Genomic DNA, 23,099 nt, shown 5'->3' on the forward strand with positions numbered 1-23,099 from the left:
TTCTGGAACATCGATGCGAACTGAAACGCACGTTTATTGCGACGCCTCCTACGTTTCGGTTCGGATCTTTTTATTTTCTTCCGGATGGTGAATTCAAAGACGTCCGGTCTTTATTATGGCGGGGTGATAGTGTCGTTTGATTCGATAAACGGAATTCGTTCTGACATTTCATTTGCGGTCAAATTATAGCGGGGGTTTGTTCAGATTCAGTGACGTACAGGCTATAGCGGATGAGTGTACTAGTGGATGCGAGTCATGAATCCGGTCGGAAGGTGTTTACTGGCCGTGAGCTACCCTTGGTGCACAAATATCGTTCCGACGATAACTTTTGATCCGCCCGTCAGATCGTGGCGATTCTTATATTGATTCGGGGGTACTCGGGAAGATTCATCGCGCGATGACAGCCCTGGCGGTCATCCGGCTTTCCGACATGCTCGGATCGTCCATCCGGTGTCATCTAGCAGGATTTTTTCGCACTTTCATTTAAACGGACTTCGTACGACAATGCGAGTGGAAACTCTTTATTACTTTGACAATGGAGAGGCATGCTGGGTGCGATCATACCAGCACAAATACCCTGGATCCCATCAGAACTCCGAAGTTAAGCGTGCTTGGGCGAGAGTAGTACTAGGATGGGTGACCTCCTGGGAAGTCCTCGTGTTGCACCCCTGTCACTTTTTTCGGCTATCTACCACTTTTTTCGAACAATCTTTCGGTTCTGGAACATCGATGCGAACTGAAACGCACGTTTAGTGCGACGCCTCCTACGTTTCGGTTGGGATCTTTTTATTTTCTGCCGGTTAGTGAATTCAAATACGTCCGGTCTTTATTATGGCGGGGTGATAGTGTCGTTTGATTCGATAAACGGAATTCGTTCTGACATTTCATTTGCGGTCAAATTATAGCGGGGGTTTGTTCAGATTCAGTAACGTACAGGCTATAGCGGATGAGTGTACTAGTGGATGCGAGTCATGAATCCGGTCGGAAGGTGTTTACTGGCCGTGAGCTACCCTTGGTGCACAAATATCGTTCCGACGATAACTTTTGATCCGCCCGTCAGATCGTGGCGATTCTTATATTGATTCGGGGGTAATCGGGAAGATTCATCGCGCGATGACAGCCCTGGCAGTCATCCGGCTTCCCGACATGCTCGGATCGTCCATACGATGTCATCTAGCAGGATTTTTTCGCACTTTCATTTAAACGGACTTCGTACGACAATGTAAGTGGAAACTCTTTATTACTTTGACATTGGAGAGGCATGCTGGGTGCGATCATACCAGCACAAATGCACTGGATCCCATCAGAACCCCGAAGTTAAGCGTGCTTGGGCGAGAGTAGTACTAGGATGGGTGACCTCCTGGGAAGTCCTCGTGTTGCACCCCTGTCACTTTTTTCGGCTTTCTACCACTTTTTTCGAACAATCTTTCGGTTCTGGAATATCGAAGCGAACTGAAACGCACGTTTAGTGCGTCGCCTCCTAGGTTTCGGTTCGGATCTTTTTATTTTCTTCCGGATGGTGAATTCGAAGACGTCCGGTCTTTATTATGGCGGGGTGATAGTGTCGTTTGATTCGATAAACGGAATTCGTTCTGACATTTCATTTGCGGTCAAATTATAGCGGGGGTTTGTTCAGATTCAGTGACGTACAGGCTATAGCGGATGAGTGTACTAGTGGATGCGAGTCATGAATCCGGTCGGAAGGTGTTTACTGGCCGTGAGCTACCCTTGGTGCACAAATATCGTTCCGACGATAACTTTTGATCCGCCCGTCAGATCGTCGCGATTCTTATATTGATTCGGGGGTACTCGGGAAGATTCATCGCGCGATGACAGCCCTGGCGGTCATCCGGCTTTCCGACATGCTCGGATCGTCCATCCGGTGTCATCTAGCAGGATTTTTTCGCACTTTCATTTAAACGGACTTCGTACGACAATGCGAGTGGAAACTCTTTATTACTTTGACAATGGAGAGGCATGCTGGGTGCGATCATACCAGCACAAATGCACTGGATCCCATCAGAACTCCGAAGTTAAGCGTGCTTGGGCGAGAGTAGTACTAGGATGGGTGACTTCCTGGAAAGTCCTCGTGTTGCACCCCTGTCACTTTTTTCGGCTATCTACCACTTTTTTCGAACAATCTTTCGGTTCTGGAACATCGATGCGAACTGAAACGCACGTTTAGTGCGTCGCCTCCTACGTTTCGGTTCGGATCTTTTTATTTTCTTCCGGATGGTGAATTCAAAGACGTCCGGTCTTTATTATGGCGGGGTGATAGTGTCGTTTGATTCGATAAACGGAATTCGTTCTGACATTTCATTTGCGGTCAAATTATAGCGGGGGTTTGTTCAGATTCAGTGACGTACAGGCTATAGCGGATGAGTGTACTAGTGGATGCGAGTCATGAATCCGGTCGGAAGGTGTTTACTGGCCGTGAGCTACCCTTGGTGCACAAATATCGTTCCGACGATAACTTTTGATCCGCCCGTCAGATCGTGGCGATTCTTATATTTATTCGGGGGTAATCGGGAAGATTCATCGCGCGATGACAGCTCTGGCGGTTATCCGGCTTCCCGACATGCTCGGATCGTCCATCCGATGGCATCTAGCAGGATTTTTTCGCACTTTCATTTAAACGGACTTCGTACGACAATGCGAGTGGAAACTCTTTATTACTTTGACAATGGAGAGGCATGCTGGGTGCGATCATACCAGCACAAATGCACTGGATCCCATCAGAACTCCGAAGTTAAGCGTGCTTGGGCGAGAGTAGTACTAGGATGGGTGACCTCCTGGGAAGTCCTCGTGTTGCACCCCTGTCACTTTTTTCGGCTTTCTACCACTTTTTTCGAACAATCTTTCGGTTCTGGAATATCGAAGCGAACTGAAACGCACGTTTAGTGCGTCGCCTCCTAGGTTTCGGTTCGGATCTTTTTATTTTCTTCCGGATGGTGAATTCGAAGACGTCCGGTCTTTATTATGGCGGGGTGATAGTGTCGTTTGATTCGATAAACGGAATTCGTTCTGACATTTCATTTGCGGTCAAATTATAGCGGGGGTTTGTTCAGATTCAGTGACGTACAGGCTATAGCGGATGAGTGTACTAGTGGATGCGAGTCATGAATCCGGTCGGAAGGTGTTTACTGGCCGTGAGATACCCTTGGTGCACAAATATCGTTCCGACGATAACTTTTGATCCGCCCGTCAGATCGTCGCGATTCTTATATTGATTCGGGGGTACTCGGGAAGATTCATCGCGCGATGACAGCCCTGGCGGTCATCCGGCTTCCCGACATGCTCGGATCGTCCATCCGGTGTCATCTAGCAGGATTTTTTCGCACTTTCATTTAAACGGACTTCGTACGACAATGCGAGTGGAAACTCTTTATTACTTTGACAATGGAGAGGCATGCTGGGTGCGATCATACCAGCACAAATGCACTGGATCCCATCAGAACTCCGAAGTTAAGCGTGCTTGGGCGAGAGTAGTACTAGGATGGGTGACCTCCTGGGAAGTCCTCGTGTTGCACCCCAGTCACTTTTTTCGGCTATCTACCACTTTTTTCGAACAATCTTTCGGTTCTGGAACATCGATGCGAACTGAAACGCACGTTTATTGCGACGCCTCCTACGTTTCGGTTCGGATCTTTTTATTTTCTTCCGGATGGTGAATTCAAAGACGTCCGGTCTTTATTATGGCGGGGTGATAGTGTCGTTTGATTCGATAAACGGAATTCGTTCTGACATTTCATTTGCGGTCAAATTATAGCGGGGGTTTGTTCAGATTCAGTGACGTACAGGCTATAGCGGATGAGTGTACTAGTGGATGCGAGTCATGAATCCGGTCGGAAGGTGTTTACTGGCCGTGAGCTACCCTTGGTGCACAAATATCGTTCCGACGATAACTTTTGATCCGCCCGTCAGATCGTGGCGATTCTTATATTGATTCGGGGGTACTCGGGAAGATTCATCGCGCGATGACAGCCCTGGCGGTCATCCGGCTTTCCGACATGCTCGGATCGTCCATCCGGTGTCATCTAGCAGGATTTTTTCGCACTTTCATTTAAACGGACTTCGTACGACAATGCGAGTGGAAACTCTTTATTACTTTGACAATGGAGAGGCATGCTGGGTGCGATCATACCAGCACAAATACCCTGGATCCCATCAGAACTCCGAAGTTAAGCGTGCTTGGGTGAGAGTAGTACTAGGATGGGTGACCTCCTGGGAAGTCCTCGTGTTGCACCCCTGTCACTTTTTTCGGCTATCTACCACTTTTTTCGAACAATCTTTCGGTTCTGGAACATCGATGCGAACTGAAACGCACGTTTAGTGCGACGCCTCCTACGTTTCGGTTGGGATCTTTTTATTTTCTGCCGGATAGTGAATTCAAATACGTCCGGTCTTTATTATGGCGGGGTGATAGTGTCGTTTGATTCGATAAACGGAATTCGTTCTGACATTTCATTTGCGGTCAAATTATAGCGGGGGTTTGTTCAGATTCAGTAACGTACAGGCTATAGCGGATGAGTGTACTAGTGGATGCGAGTCATGAATCCGGTCGGAAGGTGTTTACTGGCCGTGAGCTACCCTTGGTGCACAAATATCGTTCCGACGATAACTTTTGATCCGCCCGTCAGATCGTGGCGATTCTTATATTGATTCGGGGGTAATCGGGAAGATTCATCGCGCGATGACAGCCCTGGCGGTCATCCGGCTTCCCGACATGCTCGGATCGTCCATACGATGTCATCTAGCAGGATTTTTTCGCACTTTCATTTAAACGGACTTCGTACGACAATGTAAGTGGAAACTCTTTATTACTTTGACATTGGAGAGGCATGCTGGGTGCGATCATACCAGCACAAATGCACTGGATCCCATCAGAACCCCGAAGTTAAGCGTGCTTGGGCGAGAGTAGTACTAGGATGGGTGACCTCCTGGGAAGTCCTCGTGTTGCACCCCTGTCACTTTTTTCGGCTTTCTACCACTTTTTTCGAACAATCTTTCGGTTCTGGAATATCGAAGCGAACTGAAACGCACGTTTAGTGCGTCGCCTCCTAGGTTTCGGTTCGGATCTTTTTATTTTCTTCCGGATGGTGAATTCGAAGACGTCCGGTCTTTATTATGGCGGGGTGATAGTGTCGTTTGATTCGATAAACGGAATTCGTTCTGACATTTCATTTGCGGTCAAATTATAGCGGGGGTTTGTTCAGATTCAGTGACGTACAGGCTATAGCGGATGAGTGTACTAGTGGATGCGAGTCATGAATCCGGTCGGAAGGTGTTTACTGGCCGTGAGCTACCCTTGGTGCACAAATATCGTTCCGACGATAACTTTTGATCCGCCCGTCAGATCGTCGCGATTCTTATATTGATTCGGGGGTACTCGGGAAGATTCATCGCGCGATGACAGCCTTGGCGGTCATCCGGCTTTCCGACATGCTCGGATCGTCCATCCGGTGTCATCTAGCAGGATTTTTTCGCACTTTCATTTAAACGGACTTCGTACGACAATGCGAGTGGAAACTCTTTATTACTTTGACAATGGAGAGGCATGCTGGGTGCGATCATACCAGCACAAATGCACTGGATCCCATCAGAACTCCGAAGTTAAGCGTGCTTGGGCGAGAGTAGTACTAGGATGGGTGACCTCCTGGGAAGTCCTCGTGTTGCACCCCTGTCACTTTTTTCGGCTATCTACCACTTTTTTCGAACAATCTTTCGGTTCTGGAACATCGATGCGAACTGAAACGCACGTTTAGTGCGTCGCCTCCTACGTTTCGGTTCGGATCTTTTTATTTTCTTCCGGATGGTGAATTCAAAGACGTCCGGTCTTTATTATGGCGGGGTGATAGTGTCGTTTGATTCGATAAACGGAATTCGTTCTGACATTTCATTTGCGGTCAAATTATAGCGGGGGTTTGTTCAGATTCAGTGACGTACAGGCTATAGCGGATGAGTGTACTAGTGGATGCGAGTCATGAATCCGGTCGGAAGGTGTTTACTGGCCGTGAGCTACCCTTGGTGCACAAATATCGTTCCGACGATAACTTTTGATCCGCCCGTCAGATCGTGGCGATTCTTATATTTATTCGGGGGTAATCGGGAAGATTCATCGCGCGATGACAGCTCTGGCGGTTATCCGGCTTCCCGACATGCTCGGATCGTCCATCCGATGGCATCTAGCAGGATTTTTTCGCACTTTCATTTAAACGGACTTCGTACGACAATGCGAGTGGAAACTCTTTATTACTTTGACAATGGAGAGGCATGCTGGGTGCGATCATACCAGCACAAATGCACTGGATCCCATCAGAACTCCGATGTTAAGCGTGCTTGGGCGAGAGTAGTACTAGGATGGGTGACCTCCTGGGAAGTCCTCGTGTTGCACCCCTGTCACTTTTTTCGGCTATCTACCACTTTTTTCGAACAATCTTTCGGTTCTGGAACATCGATGCGAACTGAAACGCACGTTTAGTGCGTCGCCTCCTACGTTTCGGTACGGATCTTTTTATTTTCTTCCGGATGGTTAATTCAAAGACGTCCGGTCTTTATTATGGCGGGGTGATAGTGTCGTTTGATTCGATAAACGGAATTCGTTCTGACATTTCATTTGCGGTCAAATTATAGCGGGGGTTTGTTCAGATTCAGTGACGTACAGGCTATAGCGGATGAGTGTACTAGTGGATGCGAGTCATGAATCCGGTCGGAAGGTGTTTACTGGCCGTGAGCTACCCTTGGTGCACAAATATCGTTCCGACGATAACTTTTGATCCGCCCGTCAGATCGTCGCGATTCTTATATTGATTCGGGGGTACTCGGGAAGATTCATCGCGCGATGACAGCCCTGGCGGTCATCCGGCTTTCCGACATGCTCGGATCGTCCATCCGGTGTCATCTAGCAGGATTTTTTCGCACTTTCATTTAAACGGACTTCGTACGACAATGCGAGTGGAAACTCTTTATTACTTTGACAATGGAGAGGCATGCTGGGTGCGATCATACCAGCACAAATGCACTGGATCCCATCAGAACTCCGAAGTTAAGCGTGCTTGGGCGAGAGTAGTACTAGGATGGGTGACTTCCTGGAAAGTCCTCGTGTTGCACCCCTGTCACTTTTTTCGGCTATCTACCACTTTTTTCGAACAATCTTTCGGTTCTGGAACATCGATGCGAACTGAAACGCACGTTTAGTGCGTCGCCTCCTACGTTTCGGTTCGGATCTTTTTATTTTCTTCCGGATGGTGAATTCAAAGACGTCCGGTCTTTATTATGGCGGGGTGATAGTGTCGTTTGATTCGATAAACGGAATTCGTTCTGACATTTCATTTGCGGTCAAATTATAGCGGGGGTTTGTTCAGATTCAGTGACGTACAGGCTATAGCGGATGAGTGTACTAGTGGATGCGAGTCATGAATCCGGTCGGAAGGTGTTTACTGGCCGTGAGCTACCCTTGGTGCACAAATATCGTTCCGACGATAACTTTTGATCCGCCCGTCAGATCGTGGCGATTCTTATATTTATTCGGGGGTAATCGGGAAGATTCATCGCGCGATGACAGCTCTGGCGGTTATCCGGCTTCCCGACATGCTCGGATCGTCCATCCGATGGCATCTAGCAGGATTTTTTCGCACTTTCATTTAAACGGACTTCGTACGACAATGCGAGTGGAAACTCTTTATTACTTTGACAATGGAGAGGCATGCTGGGTGCGATCATACCAGCACAAATGCACTGGATCCCATCAGAACTCCGAAGTTAAGCGTGCTTGGGCGAGAGTAGTACTAGGATGGGTGACCTCCTGGGAAGTCCTCGTGTTGCACCCCTGTCACTTTTTTCGGCTTTCTACCACTTTTTTCGAACAATCTTTCGGTTCTGGAATATCGAAGCGAACTGAAACGCACGTTTAGTGCGTCGCCTCCTAGGTTTCGGTTCGGATCTTTTTATTTTCTTCCGGATGGTGAATTCGAAGACGTCCGGTCTTTATTATGGCGGGGTGATAGTGTCGTTTGATTCGATAAACGGAATTCGTTCTGACATTTCATTTGCGGTCAAATTATAGCGGGGGTTTGTTCAGATTCAGTGACGTACAGGCTATAGCGGATGAGTGTACTAGTGGATGCGAGTCATGAATCCGGTCGGAAGGTGTTTACTGGCCGTGAGATACCCTTGGTGCACAAATATCGTTCCGACGATAACTTTTGATCCGCCCGTCAGATCGTCGCGATTCTTATATTGATTCGGGGGTACTCGGGAAGATTCATCGCGCGATGACAGCCCTGGCGGTCATCCGGCTTCCCGACATGCTCGGATCGTCCATCCGGTGTCATCTAGCAGGATTTTTTCGCACTTTCATTTAAACGGACTTCGTACGACAATGCGAGTGGAAACTCTTTATTACTTTGACAATGGAGAGGCATGCTGGGTGCGATCATACCAGCACAAATGCACTGGATCCCATCAGAACTCCGAAGTTAAGCGTGCTTGGGCGAGAGTAGTACTAGGATGGGTGACCTCCTGGGAAGTCCTCGTGTTGCACCCCAGTCACTTTTTTCGGCTATCTACCACTTTTTTCGAACAATCTTTCGGTTCTGGAACATCGATGCGAACTGAAACGCACGTTTATTGCGACGCCTCCTACGTTTCGGTTCGGATCTTTTTATTTTCTTCCGGATGGTGAATTCAAAGACGTCCGGTCTTTATTATGGCGGGGTGATAGTGTCGTTTGATTCGATAAACGGAATTCGTTCTGACATTTCATTTGCGGTCAAATTATAGCGGGGGTTTGTTCAGATTCAGTGACGTACAGGCTATAGCGGATGAGTGTACTAGTGGATGCGAGTCATGAATCCGGTCGGAAGGTGTTTACTGGCCGTGAGCTACCCTTGGTGCACAAATATCGTTCCGACGATAACTTTTGATCCGCCCGTCAGATCGTGGCGATTCTTATATTGATTCGGGGGTACTCGGGAAGATTCATCGCGCGATGACAGCCCTGGCGGTCATCCGGCTTTCCGACATGCTCGGATCGTCCATCCGGTGTCATCTAGCAGGATTTTTTCGCACTTTCATTTAAACGGACTTCGTACGACAATGCGAGTGGAAACTCTTTATTACTTTGACAATGGAGAGGCATGCTGGGTGCGATCATACCAGCACAAATACCCTGGATCCCATCAGAACTCCGAAGTTAAGCGTGCTTGGGTGAGAGTAGTACTAGGATGGGTGACCTCCTGGGAAGTCCTCGTGTTGCACCCCTGTCACTTTTTTCGGCTATCTACCACTTTTTTCGAACAATCTTTCGGTTCTGGAACATCGATGCGAACTGAAACGCACGTTTAGTGCGACGCCTCCTACGTTTCGGTTGGGATCTTTTTATTTTCTGCCGGATAGTGAATTCAAATACGTCCGGTCTTTATTATGGCGGGGTGATAGTGTCGTTTGATTCGATAAACGGAATTCGTTCTGACATTTCATTTGCGGTCAAATTATAGCGGGGGTTTGTTCAGATTCAGTAACGTACAGGCTATAGCGGATGAGTGTACTAGTGGATGCGAGTCATGAATCCGGTCGGAAGGTGTTTACTGGCCGTGAGCTACCCTTGGTGCACAAATATCGTTCCGACGATAACTTTTGATCCGCCCGTCAGATCGTGGCGATTCTTATATTGATTCGGGGGTAATCGGGAAGATTCATCGCGCGATGACAGCCCTGGCGGTCATCCGGCTTCCCGACATGCTCGGATCGTCCATACGATGTCATCTAGCAGGATTTTTTCGCACTTTCATTTAAACGGACTTCGTACGACAATGTAAGTGGAAACTCTTTATTACTTTGACATTGGAGAGGCATGCTGGGTGCGATCATACCAGCACAAATGCACTGGATCCCATCAGAACCCCGAAGTTAAGCGTGCTTGGGCGAGAGTAGTACTAGGATGGGTGACCTCCTGGGAAGTCCTCGTGTTGCACCCCTGTCACTTTTTTCGGCTTTCTACCACTTTTTTCGAACAATCTTTCGGTTCTGGAATATCGAAGCGAACTGAAACGCACGTTTAGTGCGTCGCCTCCTAGGTTTCGGTTCGGATCTTTTTATTTTCTTCCGGATGGTGAATTCGAAGACGTCCGGTCTTTATTATGGCGGGGTGATAGTGTCGTTTGATTCGATAAACGGAATTCGTTCTGACATTTCATTTGCGGTCAAATTATAGCGGGGGTTTGTTCAGATTCAGTGACGTACAGGCTATAGCGGATGAGTGTACTAGTGGATGCGAGTCATGAATCCGGTCGGAAGGTGTTTACTGGCCGTGAGCTACCCTTGGTGCACAAATATCGTTCCGACGATAACTTTTGATCCGCCCGTCAGATCGTCGCGATTCTTATATTGATTCGGGGGTACTCGGGAAGATTCATCGCGCGATGACAGCCTTGGCGGTCATCCGGCTTTCCGACATGCTCGGATCGTCCATCCGGTGTCATCTAGCAGGATTTTTTCGCACTTTCATTTAAACGGACTTCGTACGACAATGCGAGTGGAAACTCTTTATTACTTTGACAATGGAGAGGCATGCTGGGTGCGATCATACCAGCACAAATGCACTGGATCCCATCAGAACTCCGAAGTTAAGCGTGCTTGGGCGAGAGTAGTACTAGGATGGGTGACCTCCTGGGAAGTCCTCGTGTTGCACCCCTGTCACTTTTTTCGGCTATCTACCACTTTTTTCGAACAATCTTTCGGTTCTGGAACATCGATGCGAACTGAAACGCACGTTTAGTGCGTCGCCTCCTACGTTTCGGTTCGGATCTTTTTATTTTCTTCCGGATGGTGAATTCAAAGACGTCCGGTCTTTATTATGGCGGGGTGATAGTGTCGTTTGATTCGATAAACGGAATTCGTTCTGACATTTCATTTGCGGTCAAATTATAGCGGGGGTTTGTTCAGATTCAGTGACGTACAGGCTATAGCGGATGAGTGTACTAGTGGATGCGAGTCATGAATCCGGTCGGAAGGTGTTTACTGGCCGTGAGCTACCCTTGGTGCACAAATATCGTTCCGACGATAACTTTTGATCCGCCCGTCAGATCGTGGCGATTCTTATATTTATTCGGGGGTAATCGGGAAGATTCATCGCGCGATGACAGCTCTGGCGGTTATCCGGCTTCCCGACATGCTCGGATCGTCCATCCGATGGCATCTAGCAGGATTTTTTCGCACTTTCATTTAAACGGACTTCGTACGACAATGCGAGTGGAAACTCTTTATTACTTTGACAATGGAGAGGCATGCTGGGTGCGATCATACCAGCACAAATGCACTGGATCCCATCAGAACTCCGATGTTAAGCGTGCTTGGGCGAGAGTAGTACTAGGATGGGTGACCTCCTGGGAAGTCCTCGTGTTGCACCCCTGTCACTTTTTTCGGCTATCTACCACTTTTTTCGAACAATCTTTCGGTTCTGGAACATCGATGCGAACTGAAACGCACGTTTAGTGCGTCGCCTCCTACGTTTCGGTACGGATCTTTTTATTTTCTTCCGGATGGTTAATTCAAAGACGTCCGGTCTTTATTATGGCGGGGTGATAGTGTCGTTTGATTCGATAAACGGAATTCGTTCTGACATTTCATTTGCGGTCAAATTATAGCGGGGGTTTGTTCAGATTCAGTGACGTACAGGCTATAGCGGATGAGTGTACTAGTGGATGCGAGTCATGAATCCGGTCGGAAGGTGTTTACTGGCCGTGAGCTACCCTTGGTGCACAAATATCGTTCCGACGATAACTTTTGATCCGCCCGTCAGATCGTCGCGATTCTTATATTGATTCGGGGGTACTCGGGAAGATTCATCGCGCGATGACAGCCCTGGCGGTCATCCGGCTTCCCGACATGCTCGGATCGTCCATCCGGTGTCATCTAGTAGGATTTTTTCGCACTTTCATTTAAACGGACTTCGTACGACAATGCGAGTGGAAACTCTTTATTACTTTGACAATGGAAAGGCATGCTGGGTGCGATCATACCAGCACAAATGCACTGGATCCCATCAGAACTCCGAAGTTAAGCGTGCTTGGGCGAGAGTAGTACTAGGATGGGTGACCTCCTGGGAAGTCCTCGTGTTGCACCCCTGTCACTTTTTTCGGCTATCGACCACTTTTTTCGAACAATCTTTCGGTTCTGGAACATCGATGCGAACTGAAACGCACGTTTAGTGCGACGCCTCCTACGTTTCGGTTGGGATCTTTTTATTTTCTGCCGGATAGTGAATTCAAATACGTCCGGTCTTTATTATGGCGGGGTGATAGTGTCGTTTGATTCGATAAACGGAATTCGTTCTGACATTTCATTTGCGGTCAAATTATAGCGGGGGTTTGTTCAGATTCAGTAACGTACAGGCTATAGCGGATGAGTGTACTAGTGGATGCGAGTCATGAATCCGGTCGGAAGGTGTTTACTGGCGGTGAGCTACCCTTGGTGCACAAATATCGTTCCGACGATAACTTTTGATCCGCCCGTCAGATCGTGGCGATTCTTATATTGATTCGGGGGTACTCGGGAAGATTCATCGCGCGATGACAGCCCTGGCGGTCATCCGGCTTCCCGACATGCTCGGATCGTCCATCCGGTGTCATCTAGCAGGATTTTTTCGCACTTTCATTTAAACGGACTTCGTACGACAATGCGAGTGGAAACTCTTTATTACTTTGACAATGGAAAGGCATGCTGGGTGCGATCATACCAGCACAAATGCACTGGATCCCATCAGAACTCCGAAGTTAAGCGTGCTTGGGCGAGAGTAGTACTAGGATGGGTGACCTCCTGGGAAGTCCTCGTGTTGCACCCCTGTCACTTTTTTCGGCTATCGACCACTTTTTTCGAACAATCTTTCGGTTCTGGAACATCGATGCGAACTGAAACGCACGTTTAGTGCGTCGCCTCCTACGTTTCGGTTCGGATCTTTTTATTTTCTTCCGGATGGTGAATTCGAAGACGTCCGGTCTTTATTATGGCGGGGTGATAGTGTCGTTTGATTCGATAAACGGAATTCGTTCTGACATTTCATTTGCGGTCAAATTATAGCGGGGGTTTGTTCAGATTCAGTGACGTACAGGCTATAGCGGATGAGTGTACTAGTGGATGCGAGTCATGAATCCGGTCGGAAGGTGTTTACTGGCCGTGAGCTACCCTTGGTGCACAAATATCGTTCCGACGATAACTTTTGATCCGCCCGTCAGATCGTAGCGATTCTTATATTGATTCGGGGGTACTCGGGAAGATTAATCGCGCGATGACAGCCCTTGCGGCCATCCGGCTTCCCGACATGCTCGGATCGTCCATCCGGTGTCATCTAGCAGGATTTTTTTGCACTTTCATTTAAACGGACTTCGTACGACAATGCGAGTGGAAACTCTTTATTACTTTGACAATGGAGAGGCATGCTGGGTGCGATCATACCAGCACAAATGCACTGGATCCCATCAGAACTCCGAAGTTAGGCGTGCTTGGGCGAGAGTAGTACTACGATGGGTGACCTCCTGGGAAGTCCTCGTGTTGCACCCCTGTCACTTTTTTCGGCTATCTACCACTTTTTTCGAACAATCTTTCGGTTCTGGAACATCGATGCGAACTGAAACGCACGTTTAGTGCGACGCCTCCTACGTTTCGGTTGGGATCTTTTTATTTTCTGCCGGATAGTGAATTCAAATACGTCCGGTCTTTATTATGGCGGGGTGATAGTGTCGTTTGATTCGATAAACGGAATTCGTTCTGACATTTCATTTGCGGTCAAATTATAGCGGGGGTTTGTTTAGATTCAGTGACGTACAAGCTATAGCGGATGAGTGTACTAGTGGATGAAAGTCATGAATCCGGTCGGAAGGTGTTTACTGGCCGTGAGCTACCCTTGGTGCACAAATATCGTTCCGACGATAACTTTTGATCCGCCCGTCAGATCGTCGCGATTCTTATATTGATTCGGGGGTACTCGGGAAGATTAATCGCGCGATGACAGCCTTGGGGGTCATCCGGCTTTCCGACATGCTCGGATCGTCCATCCGGTGTCATCTAGCAGGATTTTTTCGCACTTTCATTTAAACGGACTTCGTACGACAATGCGAGTGGAAACTCTTTATTACTTTGACAATGGAGAGGCATGCTGGGTGCGATCATACCAGCACAAATGCACTGGATCCCATCAGAACTCCGAAGTTAAGCGTTCTTGGGCGAGAGTAGTACTAGGATGGGTGACCTCCTGGGAAGTCCTCGTGTTGCACCCCTGTCACTTTTTTCGGCTATCTACCACTTTTTTCGAACAATCTTTCGGTTCTGGAACATCGATGCGAACTGAAACGCACGTTTAGTGCGACGCCTCCTACGTTTCGGTTGGGATCTTTTTATTTTCTGCCGGATAGTGAATTCAAATACGTCCGGTCTTTATTATGGCGGGGTGATAGTGTCGTTTGATTCGATAAACGGAATTCGTTCTGACATTTCATTTGCTGTCAAATTATAGCGGGGGTTTGTTCAGATTCAGTGACGTACAAGCTATAGCGGATGAGTGTACTAGTGGATGAAAGTCATGAATCCGGTCGGAAGGTGTTTACTGGCCGTGAGCTACCCTTGGTGCACAAATATCGTTCCGACGATAACTTTTGATCCGCCCGTCAGATCGTGGCGATTCTTATATTGATTCGGGGGTAATCGGGAAGATTCATCGCGCGATGACAGCCCTGGCGGTCATCCGGCTTCCCGACATGCTCGGATCGTCCATACGATGTCATCTAGCAGGATTTTTTCGCACTTTCATTTAAACGGACTTCGTACGACAATGTAAGTGGAAACTCTTTATTACTTTGACATTGGAGAGGCATGCTGGGTGCGATCATACCAGCACAAATGCACTGGATCCCATCAGAACCCCGAAGTTAAGCGTGCTTGGGCGAGAGTAGTACTAGGATGGGTGACCTCCTGGGAAGTCCTCGTGTTGCACCCCTGTCACTTTTTTCGGCTTTCTACCACTTTTTTCGAACAATCTTTCGGTTCTGGAACATCGATGCGAACTGAAACGCACGTTTAGTGCGTCGCCTCCTACGTTTCGGTTCGGATATTTTTATTTTCTTCCGGATGGTGAATTCAAAGACGTCCGGTCTTTATTATGGCGGGGTGATAGTGTCGTTTGATTCGATAAACAGAATTCGTTCTGACATTTCATTTGCGGTCAAATTATAGCGGGGGTTTGTTCAGATTCAGTGACGTACAGGCTATAGCGGATGAGTGTACTAGTGGATGCGAGTCATGAATCCGGTCGGAAGGTGTTTACTGGCCGTGAGCTACCCTTGGTGCACAAATATCGTTCCGACGATAACTTTTGATCCGCCCGTCAGATCGTCGCGATTCTTATATTGATTCGGGGGTACTCGGGAAGATTAATCGCGCGATGACAGCCTTGGCGGTCATCCGGCTTTCCGACATTCTCGGATCGTCCATCCGGTGTCATCTAGCAGGATTTTTTCGCACTTTCATTTAAACGGACTTCGTACGACAATGCGAGTGGAAACTCTTTATTACTTTGACAATGGAGAGGCATGCTGGGTGCGATCATACCAGCACAAATGCACTGGATCCCATCAGAACTCTGAAGTTAAGCGTGCTTGGGCGAGAGTAGTACTAGGATGGGTGACCTCCTGGGAAGTCCTCGTGTTGCACCCCTGTCACTTTTTTCGGCTATCTACCACTTTTTTCGAACAATCTTTCGGTTCTGGAACATCGATGCGAACTGAAACGCACGTTTAGTGCGACGCCTCCTACGTTTCGGTTGGGATCTTTTTATTTTCTGCCGGATAGTGAATTCAAATACGTCCGGTCTTTATTATGGCGGGGTGATAGTGTCGTTTGATTCGATAAACGGAATTCGTTCTGACATTTCATTTGCGGTCAAATTATAGCGGGGGTTTGTTTAGATTCAGTGACGTACAAGCTATAGCGGATGAGTGTACTAGTGGATGAAAGTCATGAATCTGGTCGGAAGGTGTTTACTGGCCGTGAGCTACCCTTGGTGCACAAATATTGTTCCGACGATAACTTTTGATCCGCCCGTCAGATCGTGGCGATTCTTATATTGATTCGGGGGTACTCGGGAAGATTAATCGCGCGATGACAGCCTTGGGGGTCATCCGGCTTTCCGACATGCTCGGATCGTCCATCCGGTGTCATCTAGCAGGATTTTTTCGCACTTTCATTTAAACGGACTTCGTACGACAATGCGAGTGGAAACTCTTTATTACTTTGACAATGGAGAGGCATGCTGGGTGCGATCATACCAGCACAAATGCACTGGATCCCATCAGAACTCCGAAGTTAAGCGTGCTTAGGCGAGAGTAGTACTAGGATGGGTGACCTCCTGGGAAGTCCTCGTGTTGCACCCCTGTCACTTTTTTCGGCTATCTACCACTTTTTTCGAACAATCTTTCGGTTCTGGAACATCGATGCGAACTGAAACGCACGTTTAGTGCGTCGCCTCCTACGTTTCGGTTCGGATCTTTTTATTTTCTTCCGGATGGTGAATTCAAAGACGTCCGGTCTTTATTATGGCGGGGTGATAGTGTCGTTTGATTCGATAAACGGAATTCGTTCTGACATTTCATTTGCGGTCAAATTATAGCGGGGGTTTGTTCAGATTCAGTGACGTACAGGCTATAGCGGATGAGTGTACTAGTGGATGCGAGTCATGAATCCGGTCGGAAGGTGTTTACTGGCCGTGAGCTACCCTTGGTGCACAAATATCGTTCCGACGATAACTTTTGATCCGCCCGTCAGATCGTGGCGATTCTTATATTTATTCGGGGGTAATCGGGAAGATTCATCGCGCGATGACAGCTCTGGCGGTTATCCGGCTTCCCGACATGCTCGGATCGTCCATCCGATGGCATCTAGCAGGATTTTTTCGCACTTTCATTTAAACGGACTTCGTACGACAATGCGAGTGGAAACTCTTTATTACTTTGACAATGGAGAGGCATGCTGGGTGCGATCATACCAGCACAAATGCACTGGATCCCATCAGAACTCCGATGTTAAGCGTGCTTGGGCGAGAGTAGTACTAGGATGGGTGACCTCCTGGGAAGTCCTCGTGTTGCACCCCTGTCACTTTTTTCGGCTATCTACCACTTTTTTCGAACAATCTTTCGGTTCTGGAACATCGATGCGAACTGAAACGCACGTTTAGTACGTCGCCTCCTACGTTTCGGTACGGATCTTTTTATTTTCTTCCGGATGGTTAATTCAAAGACGTCCGGTCTTTATTATGGCGGGGTGATAGTGTCGTTTGATTCGATAAACGGAATTCGTTCTGACATTTCATTTGCGGTCAAATTATAGCGGGGGTTTGTTCAGATTCAGTGACGTACAGGCTATAGCGGATGAGTGTACTAGTGGATGCGAGTCATGAATCCGGTCGGAAGGTGTTTACTGGCCGTGAGCTACCCTTGGTGCACAAATATCGTTCCGACGATAACTTTTGATCCGCCCGTCAGATCGTCGCGATTCTTATATTGATTCGGGGGTACTCGGGAAGATTCATCGCGCGATGACAGCCCTGGCGGTCATCCGGCTTCCCGACATGCTCGGATCGTCCATCCGGTGTCATCTAGCAGGATTTTTTCGCACTTTCATTTAAACGGACTTCGTACGACAATGCGAGTGGAAACTCTTTATTACTTTGACAATGGAGAGGCATGCTGGGTGCGATCATACCAGCACAAATGCACTGGATCCCATCAGAACTCCGAAGTTAAGCGTGCTTGGGCGAGAGTAGTACTAGGATGGGTGACCTCCTGGGAAGTCCTCGTGTTGCACCCCAGTCACTTTTTTCGGCTATCTACCACTTTTTTCGAACAATCTTTCGGTTCTGGAACATCGATGCGAACTGAAACGCACGTTTATTGCGACGCCTCCTACGTTTCGGTTCGGATCTTTTTATTTTCTTCCGGATGGTGAATTCAAAGACGTCCGGTCTTTATTATGGCGGGGTGATAGTGTCGTTTGATTCGATAAACGGAATTCGTTCTGACATTTCATTTGCGGTCAAATTATAGCGGGGGTTTGTTCAGATTCAGTGACGTACAGGCTATAGCGGATGAGTGTACTAGTGGATGCGAGTCATGAATCCGGTCGGAAGGTGTTTACTGGCCGTGAGCTACCCTTGGTGCACAAATATCGTTCCGACGATAACTTTTGATCCGCCCGTCAGATCGTGGCGATTCTTATATTGATTCGGGGGTACTCGGGAAGATTCATCGCGCGATGACAGCCCTGGCGGTCATCCGGCTTTCCGACATGCTCGGATCGTCCATCCGGTGTCATCTAGCAGGATTTTTTCGCACTTTCATTTAAACGGACTTCGTACGACAATGCGAGTGGAAACTCTTTACTACTTTGACAATGGAGAGGCATGCTGGGTGCGATCATACCAGCACAAATACCCTGGATCCCATCAGAACTCCGAAGTTAAGCGTGCTTGGGCGAGAGTAGTACTAGGATGGGTGACCTCCTGGGAAGTCCTCGTGTTGCACCCCTGTCACTTTTTTCGGCTATCTACCACTTTTTTCGAACAATCTTTCGGTTCTGGAACATCGATGCGAACTGAAACGCACGTTTAGTGCGACGCCTCCTACGTTTCGGTTGGGATCTTTTTATTTTCTGCCGGATAGTGAATTCAAATACGTCCGGTCTTTATTATGGCGGGGTGATAGTGTCGTTTGATTCGATAAACGGAATTCGTTCTGACATTTCATTTGCGGTCAAATTATAGCGGGGGTTTGTTCAGATTCAGTAACGTACAGGCTATAGCGGATGAGTGTACTAGTGGATGCGAGTCATGAATCCGGTCGGAAGGTGTTTACTGGCCGTGAGCTACCCTTGGTGCACAAATATCGTTCCGACGATAACTTTTGATCCGCCCGTCAGATCGTGGCGATTCTTATATTGATTCGGGGGTAATCGGGAAGATTCATCGCGCGATGACAGCCCTGGCGGTCATCCGGCTTCCCGACATGCTCGGATCGTCCATACGATGTCATCTAGCAGGATTTTTTCGCACTTTCATTTAAACGGACTTCGTACGACAATGTAAGTGGAAACTCTTTATTACTTTGACATTGGAGAGGCATGCTGGGTGCGATCATACCAGCACAAATGCACTGGATCCCATCAGAACCCCGAAGTTAAGCGTGCTTGGGCGAGAGTAGTACTAGGATGGGTGACCTCCTGGGAAGTCCTCGTGTTGCACCCCTGTCACTTTTTTCGGCTTTCTACCACTTTTTTCGAACAATCTTTCGGTTCTGGAATATCGAAGCGAACTGAAACGCACGTTTAGTGCGTCGCCTCCTAGGTTTCGGTTCGGATCTTTTTATTTTCTTCCGGATGGTGAATTCGAAGACGTCCGGTCTTTATTATGGCGGGGTGATAGTGTCGTTTGATTCGATAAACGGAATTCGTTCTGACATTTCATTTGCGGTCAAATTATAGCGGGGGTTTGTTTAGATTCAGTGACGTACAAGCTATAGCGGATGAGTGTACTAGTGGATGAAAGTCATGAATCCGGTCGGAAGGTGTTTACTGGCCGTGAGCTACCCTTGGTGCACAAATATCGTTCCGACGATAACTTTTGATCCGCCCGTCAGATCGTGGCGATTCATATATTGATTCGGGGGTACTCGGGAAGATTAATCGCGCGATGACAGCCTTCGTGGTCATCCGGCTTTCCGACTTTCCGACATGCTCGGATCGTCCATCCGGTGTCATCTAGCAGGATTTTTTCGCACTTTCATTTAAACGGACTTCGTACGACAATGCGAGTGGAAACTCTTTATTACTTTGACAATGGAGAGGCATGCTGGGTGCGATCATACCAGCACAAATGCACTGGATCCCATCAGAACTCCGAAGTTAAGCGTGCTTGGGCGAGAGTAGTACTAGGATGGGTGACCTCCTGGGAAGTCCTCGTGTTGCACCCCTGTCACTTTTTTCGGCTATCTACCACTTTTTTCGAACAATCTTTCGGTTCTGGAACATCGATGCGAACTGAAACGCACGTTTAGTGCGTCGCCTCCTACGTTTCGGTACGGATCTTTTTATTTTCTTCCGGATGGTTAATTCAAAGACGTCCGGTCTTTATTATGGCGGGGTGATAGTGTCGTTTGATTCGATAAACGGAATTCGTTCTGACATTTCATTTGCGGTCAAATTATAGCGGGGGTTTGTTCAGATTCAGTGACGTACAGGCTATAGCGGATGAGTGTACTAGTGGATGCGAGTCATGAATCCGGTCGGAAGGTGTTTACTGGCCGTGAGCTACCCTTGGTGCACAAATATCGTTCCGACGATAACTTTTGATCCGCCCGTCAGATCGTGGCGATTCTTATATTGATTCGGGGGTACTCGGGAAGATTAATCGCGCGATGACAGCCTTGGCGGTCATCCGGCTTTCCGACATGCTCGGATCGTCCATCCGGTGTCATCTAGCAGGATTTTTTCGCACTTTCATTTAAACGGACTTCGTACGACAATGCGAGTGGAAACTCTATATTACTTTGACAATGGAGAGGCATGCTGGGTGCGATCATACCAGCACAAATGCACTGGATCCCATCAGAACTCCGAAGTTAAGCGTGCTTGGGCGAGAGTAGTACTAGGATGGGTGACCTCCTGGGAAGTCCTCGTGTTGCACCCCTGTCACTTTTTTCGGCTATCTACCACCTTTTTCGAACAATCTTTCGGTTCTGGAACATCGATGCGAACTGAAACGCACGTTTAGTGCGTCGCCTCCTACGTTTCGGTTCGGATCTTTTTATTTTCTTCCGGATGGTGAATTCAAAGACGTCCGGTCTTTATTATGGCGGGGTGATAGTGTCGTTTGATTCGATAAACAGAATTCGTTCTGACATTTCATTTGCGGTCAAATTATAGCGGGGGTTTGTTCAGATTCAGTGACGTACAGGCTATAGCGGATGAGTGTACTAGTGGATGCGAGTCATGAATCCGGTCGGAAGGTGTTTACTGGCCGTGAGCTACCCTTGGTGCACAAATATCGTTCCGACGATAACTTTTGATCCGCCCGTCAGATCGTCGCGATTCTTATATTGATTCGGGGGTACTCGGGAAGATTCATCGCGCGATGACAGCCCTGGCGGTCATCCGGCTTTCCGACATGCTCGGATCGTCCATCCGGTGTCATCTAGCAGGATTTTTTCGCACTTTCATTTAAACGGACTTCGTACGACAATGCGAGTGGAAACTCTTTATTACTTTGACAATGGAGAGGCATGCTGGGTGCGATCATACCAGCACAAATGCACTGGATCCCATCAGAACTCTGAAGTTAAGCGTGCTTGGGCGAGAGTAGTACTAGGATGGGTGACCTCCTGGGAAGTCCTCGTGTTGCACCCCTGTCACTTTTTTCGGCTATCTACCACTTTTTTCGAACAATCTTTCGGTTCTGGAACATCGATGCGAACTGAAACGCACGTTTAGTGCGACGCCTCCTACGTTTCGGTTGGGATCTTTTTATTTTCTGCCGGATAGTGAATTCAAATACGTCCGGTCTTTATTATGGCGGGGTGATAGTGTCGTTTGATTCGATAAACGGAATTCGTTCTGACATTTCATTTGCGGTCAAATTATAGCGGGGGTTTGTTTAGATTCAGTGACGTACAAGCTATAGCGGATGAGTGTACTAGTGGATGAAAGTCATGAATCCGGTCGGAAGGTGTTTACTGGCCGTGAGCTACCCTTGGTGCACAAATATCGTTCCGACGATAACTTTTGATCCGCCCGTCAGATCGTGGCGATTCTTATATTGATTCGGGGGTACTCGGGAAGATTAATCGCGCGATGACAGCCTTGGGGGTCATCCGGCTTTCCGACATGCTCGGATCGTCCATCCGGTGTCATCTAGCAGGATTTTTTCGCACTTTCATTTAAACGGACTTCGTACGACAATGCGAGTGGAAACTCTTTATTACTTTGACAATGGAGAGGCATGCTGGGTGCGATCATACCAGCACAAATGCACTGGATCCCATCAGAACTCTGAAGTTAAGCGTGCTTGGGCGAGAGTAGTACTAGGATGGGTGACCTCCTGGGAAGTCCTCGTGTTGCACCCCTGTCACTTTTTTCGGCTATCTACCACTTTTTTCGAACAATCTTTCGGTTCTGGAACATCGATGCGAACTGAAACGCACGTTTAGTGCGACGCCTCCTACGTTTCGGTTGGGATCTTTTTATTTTCTGCCGGATAGTGAATTCAAATACGTCCGGTCTTTATTATGGCGGGGTGATAGTGTCGTTTGATTCGATAAACGGAATTCGTTCTGACATTTCATTTGCGGTCAAATTATAGCGGGGGTTTGTTTAGATTCAGTGACGTACAAGCTATAGCGGATGAGTGTACTAGTGGATGAAAGTCATGAATCCGGTCGGAAGGTGTTTACTGGCCGTGAGCTACCCTTGGTGCACAAATATCGTTCCGACGATAACTTTTGATCCGCCCGTCAGATCGTGGCGATTCTTATATTGATTCGGGGGTACTCGGGAAGATTAATCGCGCGATGACAGCCTTGGGGGTCATCCGGCTTTCCGACATGCTCGGATCGTCCATCCGGTGTCATCTAGCAGGATTTTTTCGCACTTTCATTTAAACGGACTTCGTACGACAATGCGAGTGGAAACTCTTTATTACTTTGACAATGGAGAGGCATGCTGGGTGCGATCATACCAGCACAAATGCACTGGATCCCATCAGAACTCCGAAGTTAAGCGTGCTTGGGCGAGAGTAGTACTAGGATGGGTGACCTCCTGGGAAGTCCTCGTGTTGCACCCCTGTCACTTTTTTCGGCTATCTACCACTTTTTTCGAACAATCTTTCGGTTCTGGAACATCGATGCGAACTGAAACGCACGTTTAGTGCGACGCCTCCTACGTTTCGGTTGGGATCTTTTTATTTTCTGCCGGATAGTGAATTCAAATACGTCCGGTCTTTATTATGGCGGGGTGATAGTGTCGTTTGATTCGATAAACGGAATTCGTTCTGACATTTCATTTGCGGT

At 48.0% G+C, this 23,099-nt stretch overlaps 32 non-coding genes across 32 annotated transcripts; all 32 read left to right on the forward strand.

Moving 5' to 3' along the window:
* The first annotated feature begins 550 nt into the window (after positions 1 to 550).
* LOC143873557 (5S ribosomal RNA) lies at positions 551 to 669 on the forward strand. The gene has a single exon (XR_013248262.1). It is a non-coding gene; the product is annotated as a 5S ribosomal RNA (ribosomal RNA).
* Positions 670 to 1,266: 597 nt separating this feature from the next.
* On the forward strand, positions 1,267 to 1,385 carry LOC143874101 (5S ribosomal RNA). The gene has a single exon (XR_013248792.1). It is a non-coding gene; the product is annotated as a 5S ribosomal RNA (ribosomal RNA).
* A 597-nt stretch (positions 1,386 to 1,982) lies between these two features.
* On the forward strand, positions 1,983 to 2,101 carry LOC143874553 (5S ribosomal RNA). The gene has a single exon (XR_013249229.1). It is a non-coding gene; the product is annotated as a 5S ribosomal RNA (ribosomal RNA).
* Positions 2,102 to 2,698: 597 nt separating this feature from the next.
* On the forward strand, positions 2,699 to 2,817 carry LOC143872194 (5S ribosomal RNA). Its single transcript, XR_013246951.1, has one exon. It is a non-coding gene; the product is annotated as a 5S ribosomal RNA (ribosomal RNA).
* Positions 2,818 to 3,414: 597 nt separating this feature from the next.
* On the forward strand, positions 3,415 to 3,533 carry LOC143872195 (5S ribosomal RNA). The gene has a single exon (XR_013246952.1). It is a non-coding gene; the product is annotated as a 5S ribosomal RNA (ribosomal RNA).
* A 597-nt stretch (positions 3,534 to 4,130) lies between these two features.
* LOC143874490 (5S ribosomal RNA) lies at positions 4,131 to 4,249 on the forward strand. The gene has a single exon (XR_013249168.1). It is a non-coding gene; the product is annotated as a 5S ribosomal RNA (ribosomal RNA).
* A 597-nt stretch (positions 4,250 to 4,846) lies between these two features.
* On the forward strand, positions 4,847 to 4,965 carry LOC143874102 (5S ribosomal RNA). Its single transcript, XR_013248793.1, has one exon. It is a non-coding gene; the product is annotated as a 5S ribosomal RNA (ribosomal RNA).
* Positions 4,966 to 5,562: 597 nt separating this feature from the next.
* On the forward strand, positions 5,563 to 5,681 carry LOC143872197 (5S ribosomal RNA). The gene has a single exon (XR_013246954.1). It is a non-coding gene; the product is annotated as a 5S ribosomal RNA (ribosomal RNA).
* Positions 5,682 to 6,278: 597 nt separating this feature from the next.
* Positions 6,279 to 6,397, forward strand: LOC143873621 (5S ribosomal RNA). Its single transcript, XR_013248323.1, has one exon. It is a non-coding gene; the product is annotated as a 5S ribosomal RNA (ribosomal RNA).
* Positions 6,398 to 6,994: 597 nt separating this feature from the next.
* LOC143874554 (5S ribosomal RNA) lies at positions 6,995 to 7,113 on the forward strand. The gene has a single exon (XR_013249230.1). It is a non-coding gene; the product is annotated as a 5S ribosomal RNA (ribosomal RNA).
* A 597-nt stretch (positions 7,114 to 7,710) lies between these two features.
* LOC143872198 (5S ribosomal RNA) lies at positions 7,711 to 7,829 on the forward strand. Its single transcript, XR_013246955.1, has one exon. It is a non-coding gene; the product is annotated as a 5S ribosomal RNA (ribosomal RNA).
* A 597-nt stretch (positions 7,830 to 8,426) lies between these two features.
* Positions 8,427 to 8,545, forward strand: LOC143872199 (5S ribosomal RNA). Its single transcript, XR_013246956.1, has one exon. It is a non-coding gene; the product is annotated as a 5S ribosomal RNA (ribosomal RNA).
* A 597-nt stretch (positions 8,546 to 9,142) lies between these two features.
* Positions 9,143 to 9,261, forward strand: LOC143874491 (5S ribosomal RNA). The gene has a single exon (XR_013249169.1). It is a non-coding gene; the product is annotated as a 5S ribosomal RNA (ribosomal RNA).
* A 597-nt stretch (positions 9,262 to 9,858) lies between these two features.
* LOC143874103 (5S ribosomal RNA) lies at positions 9,859 to 9,977 on the forward strand. The gene has a single exon (XR_013248794.1). It is a non-coding gene; the product is annotated as a 5S ribosomal RNA (ribosomal RNA).
* A 597-nt stretch (positions 9,978 to 10,574) lies between these two features.
* On the forward strand, positions 10,575 to 10,693 carry LOC143872201 (5S ribosomal RNA). Its single transcript, XR_013246957.1, has one exon. It is a non-coding gene; the product is annotated as a 5S ribosomal RNA (ribosomal RNA).
* Positions 10,694 to 11,290: 597 nt separating this feature from the next.
* Positions 11,291 to 11,409, forward strand: LOC143873622 (5S ribosomal RNA). Its single transcript, XR_013248325.1, has one exon. It is a non-coding gene; the product is annotated as a 5S ribosomal RNA (ribosomal RNA).
* Positions 11,410 to 12,006: 597 nt separating this feature from the next.
* Positions 12,007 to 12,125, forward strand: LOC143872202 (5S ribosomal RNA). The gene has a single exon (XR_013246958.1). It is a non-coding gene; the product is annotated as a 5S ribosomal RNA (ribosomal RNA).
* Positions 12,126 to 12,722: 597 nt separating this feature from the next.
* LOC143872203 (5S ribosomal RNA) lies at positions 12,723 to 12,841 on the forward strand. Its single transcript, XR_013246959.1, has one exon. It is a non-coding gene; the product is annotated as a 5S ribosomal RNA (ribosomal RNA).
* Positions 12,842 to 13,438: 597 nt separating this feature from the next.
* Positions 13,439 to 13,557, forward strand: LOC143874333 (5S ribosomal RNA). The gene has a single exon (XR_013249017.1). It is a non-coding gene; the product is annotated as a 5S ribosomal RNA (ribosomal RNA).
* A 597-nt stretch (positions 13,558 to 14,154) lies between these two features.
* Positions 14,155 to 14,273, forward strand: LOC143873863 (5S ribosomal RNA). Its single transcript, XR_013248559.1, has one exon. It is a non-coding gene; the product is annotated as a 5S ribosomal RNA (ribosomal RNA).
* Positions 14,274 to 14,870: 597 nt separating this feature from the next.
* On the forward strand, positions 14,871 to 14,989 carry LOC143874104 (5S ribosomal RNA). Its single transcript, XR_013248795.1, has one exon. It is a non-coding gene; the product is annotated as a 5S ribosomal RNA (ribosomal RNA).
* Positions 14,990 to 15,586: 597 nt separating this feature from the next.
* Positions 15,587 to 15,705, forward strand: LOC143873381 (5S ribosomal RNA). The gene has a single exon (XR_013248092.1). It is a non-coding gene; the product is annotated as a 5S ribosomal RNA (ribosomal RNA).
* A 597-nt stretch (positions 15,706 to 16,302) lies between these two features.
* Positions 16,303 to 16,421, forward strand: LOC143873945 (5S ribosomal RNA). Its single transcript, XR_013248639.1, has one exon. It is a non-coding gene; the product is annotated as a 5S ribosomal RNA (ribosomal RNA).
* Positions 16,422 to 17,018: 597 nt separating this feature from the next.
* Positions 17,019 to 17,137, forward strand: LOC143873623 (5S ribosomal RNA). Its single transcript, XR_013248326.1, has one exon. It is a non-coding gene; the product is annotated as a 5S ribosomal RNA (ribosomal RNA).
* Positions 17,138 to 17,734: 597 nt separating this feature from the next.
* Positions 17,735 to 17,853, forward strand: LOC143872204 (5S ribosomal RNA). The gene has a single exon (XR_013246960.1). It is a non-coding gene; the product is annotated as a 5S ribosomal RNA (ribosomal RNA).
* A 597-nt stretch (positions 17,854 to 18,450) lies between these two features.
* Positions 18,451 to 18,569, forward strand: LOC143873558 (5S ribosomal RNA). The gene has a single exon (XR_013248263.1). It is a non-coding gene; the product is annotated as a 5S ribosomal RNA (ribosomal RNA).
* A 597-nt stretch (positions 18,570 to 19,166) lies between these two features.
* LOC143874105 (5S ribosomal RNA) lies at positions 19,167 to 19,285 on the forward strand. Its single transcript, XR_013248796.1, has one exon. It is a non-coding gene; the product is annotated as a 5S ribosomal RNA (ribosomal RNA).
* A 605-nt stretch (positions 19,286 to 19,890) lies between these two features.
* Positions 19,891 to 20,009, forward strand: LOC143872205 (5S ribosomal RNA). Its single transcript, XR_013246961.1, has one exon. It is a non-coding gene; the product is annotated as a 5S ribosomal RNA (ribosomal RNA).
* Positions 20,010 to 20,606: 597 nt separating this feature from the next.
* Positions 20,607 to 20,725, forward strand: LOC143872206 (5S ribosomal RNA). The gene has a single exon (XR_013246963.1). It is a non-coding gene; the product is annotated as a 5S ribosomal RNA (ribosomal RNA).
* A 597-nt stretch (positions 20,726 to 21,322) lies between these two features.
* LOC143873382 (5S ribosomal RNA) lies at positions 21,323 to 21,441 on the forward strand. The gene has a single exon (XR_013248093.1). It is a non-coding gene; the product is annotated as a 5S ribosomal RNA (ribosomal RNA).
* Positions 21,442 to 22,038: 597 nt separating this feature from the next.
* On the forward strand, positions 22,039 to 22,157 carry LOC143873383 (5S ribosomal RNA). Its single transcript, XR_013248094.1, has one exon. It is a non-coding gene; the product is annotated as a 5S ribosomal RNA (ribosomal RNA).
* Positions 22,158 to 22,754: 597 nt separating this feature from the next.
* LOC143872207 (5S ribosomal RNA) lies at positions 22,755 to 22,873 on the forward strand. Its single transcript, XR_013246964.1, has one exon. It is a non-coding gene; the product is annotated as a 5S ribosomal RNA (ribosomal RNA).
* Positions 22,874 to 23,099: the final 226 nt, after the last annotated feature.

This window comes from Tasmannia lanceolata, unplaced genomic scaffold (genome assembly GCF_043159265.1).
Source record: "Tasmannia lanceolata isolate RefF3 unplaced genomic scaffold, GAP_Taslan_0.1 ptg000003l, whole genome shotgun sequence".
Taxonomy (NCBI): Eukaryota; Viridiplantae; Streptophyta; class Magnoliopsida; order Canellales; family Winteraceae; genus Tasmannia; species Tasmannia lanceolata.